The 7,301-nt window shown below is 31.3% G+C and overlaps 1 long non-coding RNA gene across 6 annotated transcripts; it reads left to right on the forward strand.

Annotated features, from left to right (window-relative positions):
• The first annotated feature begins 1,092 nt into the window (after nt 1-1,092).
• On the forward strand, nt 1,093-5,612 carry LOC107897350 (uncharacterized). 6 transcript variants are annotated; one of them, XR_005903729.1, is made up of 8 exons: nt 1,093-1,351; nt 1,955-2,107; nt 3,106-3,222; nt 3,302-3,365; nt 4,184-4,511; nt 4,886-4,967; nt 5,084-5,176; nt 5,299-5,610. It is a non-coding gene; the product is annotated as an uncharacterized lncRNA (long non-coding RNA). The 6 variants fall into 6 exon arrangements; XR_005903727.1 differs by lacking the exon at nt 4,886-4,967; XR_005903728.1 differs by lacking the exon at nt 4,886-4,967 and having other exon boundaries at nt 3,310-3,365.
• Nucleotides 5,613-7,301: the final 1,689 nt, after the last annotated feature.

The raw sequence follows: 7,301 nt of genomic DNA on the forward strand, positions 1-7,301 counted from the left end.
CCCCCCAAAAAATCATAAACACTAATCTGTAATCCTTAAAACACTAAACTCCTAAACCTTAAAAATCTTAAACCCTAAACTATAACCCCTAAAATAATAAACCCCAAAAATATCACATGGATGTTGATGTACATCATATGTTAAATATTTTCTTATATAATTGTAAAAGAGATAGTATTAATTTTAAAATATTGAATTAATTATCATTATAGTTTAAGGTTTATGATTTAGGGCATATGGTTAAGGGTTTAAGGTTTACGAGTTACTATTTTAAGTTTTATGGATTATAGGTTTAGGGGTTAGGGGTCTAGGATTAAGAGTTTATATTTTAGGATTTAGGATTTAGGGTTTAGGGATTAAGAGTTTAGGGTTTAGTTAATTAATGTTTTTAATTTATATGATAAATATTTTCTTATATAATTGCAAAAAAAGATAATATTAATTTAAAAATATTGAATCAATTAATCATTATAGTTTAGGGTTTACAATTTAGGGTATATGATTAAGGGTTTAAGGTTTATAAGTTACTATTTTAAGGTTTATGTATTATATATAGTTTAGGGGTTAGGGGTTATGGGTTATGGGTTTAGGGTTAATAGTTTATATTTTAGGATTTTAGAGTTTAGAGTTTAGGGATTAATGGTTTAGATTAATTAGTGTTTTTAATTTATATATTAAATAATTTCTTATATGATTGTAAAAGAGATAATTTTAATTTTAATATTTTAAAATTATGATTATATTTTAAATTATTTAAGAGATAATAGATAAACTTTATATATATTAAATGATTAATTTAGGATTTAAGGTTTACTTGATATTTGTTAAATGATAAAATTTTATACAACCAATTAATACTTTTATTTTAAAAAATATTTAATCTAAACCATTTGATATTTTTAAATATTAGATTTAAAAAAATATTGATAAATAAATAATAACATTGATAGCAAATAAAAATAAAATAAAATAATAAAAATAAAATATAAAATAGAGGTTAGTGGCGTTTTTATGAAAAACGCTACAAAAAAATATACAATAGCGACATTTTTTTATAAAAACACCACAAAAAAATACAATAAAAAAAGTGGCGCCCTTTTATCCCCAAATTTCCCCCTAAAATCGGCATCCTAAAAAAAGTGTTTTTTCCCCGTTTTCCTAATCCTCTTTTTTAAAATGAAAAATAAAAAAAAAATCTTTTCCTTCTCTTTAATTTACTTTGGTTGATATAATTTTCAGCTAGTTGTTTCTTTTCTTTCTCTGTTTGATTACCGAGAAATTACTTTTTTTCCTCTCTGTAAACAAACGGGATTTTGGATTTTGGATTCGCATTAGTCGTTTAATTGATTGGGTAAGTTTACTGATTTTATTGTTCTTGATGTTTATTTTGCTTAGAAATCTCATTGTTCAGGCTGTTTGTGAGGCAAAAAAAAGGGGTTTTAATTTCATATTTATTTGGTAAACATTTTATTCATTTGTTAAGACTTCTGCTTGCTTTTGTTATCTGGGTTTCTACGGTTCAATAATATATGTAAGATTTTCTGATTTTCATAAATTTTCTGGGTTTTTCCTTGTATTAGCAGAAAGTTTAAGGTGGTGAACTTGAGCTTGTTTATGCTGTCATTTTTCTGTTTGTGATGGCATTTTATAATTTCATATCCAATTTTTTGAACCTTGTTGTGGGGCCTCTTCTTTGGTTTCTATTGACCTTTGTTTGTAGTGGAAGTTGAGTAGAAATTTAGGAGTTTGGTTACTATAAATGCTTGAGAAATATTCAAATATAATTTGTGATGAACAACAAGTAGTATAAGAGTAGTTATCTTTAAGCATTCCTTAGTGGAATATGTTATTATGCACGAGAATTGGATGAATATATGTATGTAAATAATTACATATATATATTTATTTAATTTGGGAATTGTATGATTCTTTATTTGTCTGGCCTTTTTTGCAGGTTGGAGCTGAAAATGAAACCTTACCTTATTGGCTGTCCAACACCTCAGCACTTTTGTGTCTGCTGCAGAAAAATTTGCGATCAAATGGCTTTTTGTCTGCTGGCACTCAATGCTCTGGGGGAAACACTGGTTTTCTTGGGAGAGTTTCTTATGTGAGTTCCATTGCAATATTTATTTCTGATAGACAGATTCATGTGATACTTTTTCTTTGAAATAGTATTGTTCATGGTTATTGAACAAGCTGAGAGTTATACTTCTGTTCTCAAAGTAAGCCTTTTTGCTAAGTGTTTTTTATCTTGGTTTTTAATTTGTCAAATATTCGTAGTTATAGATAATTGAAGCTTACATCTTTACCTATCCATTTATCATGTTTCTATCTAGTCTTGATTTGGTTGTTTCTTGTTCAAATTGAGTCCCCTTGTTCGTTTTATCATATAAACTACTTCTAAATATTACAAAATGAAAAATTGGTAGCTTGCCCCAAAATTGGTAGTTATAGAACTACATGCAGTTTGTGCACTTTTCTCTATTTTCACCTAAGGAAGAAGAGGAAGAGGGGATTTGAAGCTTACACTTTAGTGAAGGTGTATAAACATGAAAGTTTTTTACAGTGAATTTTTAGACTTCTGTGTCGCTGTTAGGTTTTATACCTCACTTAGTGTCAGCAGGATAAATTGAAATGAGACTCTCAGGTGGCTTTGGATATAAAACGTGTAGATTATAGAGTGGAAGGGGAAGAGGAGAAGGGGGTAAATATTTGGTGTAAAACAAGGGGAAATAGGGAGTAAATATTTAGGAAACTGCTGGTTTTCCACCTGCATACTGTAAATTATTTTATTTGCTTCTTATTTGTGGTATTCATTACTCTCCGTCTTCTTTTTCAAGTTTTCATTATTTTTATTACAAAGGCATGAAAAGAAATGCTACAAGTGGTAAACTTTTTGCTTATGAGTATAGTGTGTGAATTAGTAGAATATACCTCATCTAATTTGCCTTTAACATTGGTTTGTTTGCACTTTCGGTTTGTACTTTACAATTAAATTGCATTTGGTACTTCATATATTTTTACATGTAACCATGCATGTTACATGTATTGTTATATATGTAAGAATCCTTCTCTTTTTTCCTGATTGAATGCTCCACCTTGTAGTTCCAACTTGAGGATGCAATTGATAAGGAAGACTTTGAAGAAGCTGCAAAGTTAAAGTTGGCTATTGCAGAGGTTTCTTCAAAAGACAATGTAGCTGAAATCATGTCTTAGTTGAAGGTAAGAGATTGTAAGCCTCTCAAATAAACAGTGCTATTATGCTTTGGCATTTATTGGAATCTGTTGTTTATCTACAAAGTGCCATAGATGAAGAGCGGTACCATGATGCTTCACGGTTGTCTAGACTTACAGGAAGTGGACTGGTAATTTCTTTGGTTGCTACTTACTCTTGGGCTGTGTTCCTTATAGTGAATAAATGGCCTCCACTGAAAATAGTCAAGTAACACATCAGCACCATAGCTGCCTGGTTTTCTAGTATTGAGTAGCTCATGGTTTGGGTTCTACCGTTGTTCTTTTTCCCAGCAATCTTCCTTTCTTGTCACTGGTGCACTGCTTTTATAAAGACAAACAATAGACTGTGAACCTAAAGCTCAGAGATATTTAGGTTCTTGAGAAAAATATTTTATGAATGAACATAATAGTAACTTGCTAGCATCGTATAACTGTTGGAAAGATGTTCCCCTTTTAATATTTAAACCAATCACTGAAATGAAAATTTAACATTTGTAAGAGTGAATGACGGTAACGATAACTAGATGATGATATTTTAAATGAATAGTAGGGAATTATGAGTTTCTTTTTATCAAGGGGCCTTGCATAATTATAAAATGTTTCAGTATTCCCACTTTTTGGTAATTATTACCTTAAAGGATAGGGAACTTAAAATTTGAAGCTTAGCTCCCTATAAATCTTTACTGGTAAGCTATATGGTCAAATAGATTCCATAAGAACACATTTCTTGAGATATGTTTTTTCCCCCTAATGGAGTCAATTCTTTACATTGTCTGTTTATTGCTACAATGTTTGTAACTCAGTAGAGCTACATTGAACTGCTAACCAGATTAGAAAACCGGACCTTTAGAAGATCTCTTTCTCTTTCTCTGTGGTGTTAACTGATGTTATTTTATTTTCTCTCCACATACCAAGCATCATCTATTGAAACCAGCTGATTGAAATGTAGGCCTCTATGTTGGTGCATTTGGCCCTTATGGAACTGAAATAGTTCAGCTAAGGCGTAAATATGGTCGCTGGAGTGATGCAGATGATGAATCTTCAGATGTTGAGTTCTTTGAATATGTTGAAGCTGTGAAGCTAACCGGAGATCTCAATGTTCCGGCTGGCCAGGTTTTTTTCATTTTATTGTATCTTAGATAAATCTATTAATAGTTGTATTTCTAGCATGTGAGCAATCGGTATGCCTTTTACATCTTTCGGTTACTCTTCGTGCCAAAATTGGAAGGGAAAGCCAGCTCTCAAACCGTGGGTTGTATCCAGATGAGTTAGGAGTGGTAATTACTCTCGTTTGTCTCTATCTGTTTGTATGCGTCGATTACTATCTAAGGGGCATTACCAGTACTGCACATTACCTGTGATTTCATGACTGTAGAAATGAACAGGTCCTATTAACCTGGAAGTCCCATTTAGTAATTTACAAATGTTGAAAACCGAGAAGATCAATAATTTACAAATGGGAACTTTAAAGCTGCATGAAATGAAATAAATAGATTGTCATCCCATGACCATAAAAAGCTACTTACCAAAAAATTTTTGATTAATTCAATCTATCTATTGAACGTTTTCAGTAAACCATTAAGCATGCTCTAATGCTCATACAGACCAAGGCATGAACCCTGTTATTGAATTCTTTCATTTTCTTCCCTAGGTTGCATTATGAGAAGCAATGCTATCTGATATATTGTGTTCAATATGAACAATGTATGTCAATGTATTGAATTTGGTGTAAGGTTTGCCTGAAATATCTCTACTATCTCATTCATTTGACTTTATTTAGAACCTCGTATTGAGTACGTTAATTCATACTTTTGAGACTTCTAATTGATGGGAAAAATCTAAAATACAGGTTGCATGTTACAAAGGTCAGGGAAGAATAGCAGAATTTGGTTTCCGTAACCTGCGATGGGTCGATGGCGAACTTCTCCAACTTAATGGCAAGGTAATAAAATATTCAGAACTTTATGCTAATAATATGATGTGACTTGCAACTTAAACTTATTTTGTTGAGTTTTCAAAACTATATGAATTGAAGGAAAATCCCTTGTGGATGGTCATATGCAGGGCAATATTGGACCCTATGTCAAAGGAGCTGATCTAGGTTTCCTTTACATCGTGCCCGGGCAAAGTTTCCTTGTGCTACACAACCGTTTAATATATAAATATATTTGTATAAAGTATTTTAATTTTTTTACTAATTTAAATAAATTTTTTTATTTTTATATTTGTAAAAGAAATTAGTTATAAAATAAAAAAAATTAAATTTAGTTAGGTTCAGATGATTATAGTTTTCTAACTTACAAACAGTGAATCAAATTGAAATCAATTTATTTGAATAAATTAAAATTAAATTGAAATAATGAATTTTAAATTTTTTATATTTTTCATGACCTTTATAATATTTTGTAATTTTTTTTTTAAATTTCATGACTTTTAGCGGCGTTTTTGAGAAAAACGCCGCTAAAGGTTATGATCTTTAGCGGCGTTTTTTCAAATAAACGCTGCAAACTTTAGTGGCGCCTTTATATAGCGGCGTTTCTAAAGACCTTAAAAAAACGCCGCTAAAAGTCAATTTTGCTGCATTTATAATGTTATATAATAATTTCAACAAATGAAAGCTTATAAAAGGTGTATATTTATTTATTTTTCATTAAAATAATAAAAAAACAATTAATAAAAACAATCTAATATAAGTTCTTTTTATTAATTTCCAAACTAGTTCATTCTTTAAATTAGAGAGAGGTCGATTTATTATAAACCGATTTCCATATTGTCAGCAACCTCAATTTCAATTTCCAAAGTTTCTTTTATCAGCAAAAATTTTAAATATATATTATTCGAGTAAATCGGTGTAGTACAAAACAAACCAATGTTGAATTTCTAAAACTTTTGCTATAAAAGGAATTTTAGAAATTGAATTTGAGGATTGATGGCTGAAAATCTGGAAATCGGCCCAAAACTTAAAACACGAATAAAATCATCTTTGTTGAGTGATTTAGTGTGTTTTTTAAAAGGGTTAAATTTTATATTTATATGATATTGTTATTGTTTATCGATGCGACATCGTAGGTAAATCTTCATACATGCCAACACGTACCTTATTTTAGGATTAACATATATTTCTTATGTGTGAGTTCGCTTATATGGTGATACGAACCCACATCGTACAATCTCATAGAAGGACCCAGACACCTAAAGTGCAAACTCAAGGTGCGAACCTACATAGACTACGGGTCGGGACCCAATTAGTTAACCGGATAGTAGGTGGGTAATGGCGAGTACCATAACAATTTGTCCCCCACCTAGTTCAAATAAGAGTTATAAAGTGACTCTTTTGAGAACTTGGCTTCACGAGGTGAGGGGTTACTAAGAGAGAAACTTATTGCGTACGTTTTTCGTTTTAGATTGTCATATACACTTCACCACATGTTGAGGAGAGGTATAATTGTATACAGCTGATTGTGCCTTCATTCTCGGATAAATGAATCATTAAAGTGTAAATTTTTTTTCAAAGAAGGTTCCCTTAACCTTAAAAATCAAACCATTTGAATTTGAAATTTTTGAGAATGAGCTGCTATTAAGGAGGATAATTGTGTTTCAGAGGTAATTTTCTTAAAATTTCTAAATTGTTTTTGTGGTTTTTCTGGGTTTGTTCGGGCACAATGGTTAGGGCGAGAGGAAGTCGTCGTATTATTCAGGGTGTCCGTAGTGATTTAGGGAGTGAGTCTTCACAACGTCTTGAAGTAAATGCTCTCGTGGAGGTAAAAGCTTATTCTTGCACCACCAGACAAGAAGAAATGAGTCTTCATTTAGTTGCTCGGGGAATTCAAATACCCAACTTTGCCTATGACTTCTCAATCATTAAAGGATCGAGCTGATTTAGTGAACCACCGATGGAAGTTTTCTACTTTCCTTGTTAGAAGTGAGTTTTCATCTACCACTCCACCCCTTTTTCTACCATCTTATCGATGAATACAGGATAGCTCCAGGGCAGCTATCTGGTTTTTCGTGGTGGATCGTAGTGACATATTTTATCGAATGTAGTTGCCGAGAGAAGATGTCGTTGA

The sequence above is a fragment of the Gossypium hirsutum genome, chromosome A10 (genome assembly GCF_007990345.1).
Source record: "Gossypium hirsutum isolate 1008001.06 chromosome A10, Gossypium_hirsutum_v2.1, whole genome shotgun sequence".
Taxonomy (NCBI): Eukaryota; Viridiplantae; Streptophyta; class Magnoliopsida; order Malvales; family Malvaceae; genus Gossypium; species Gossypium hirsutum.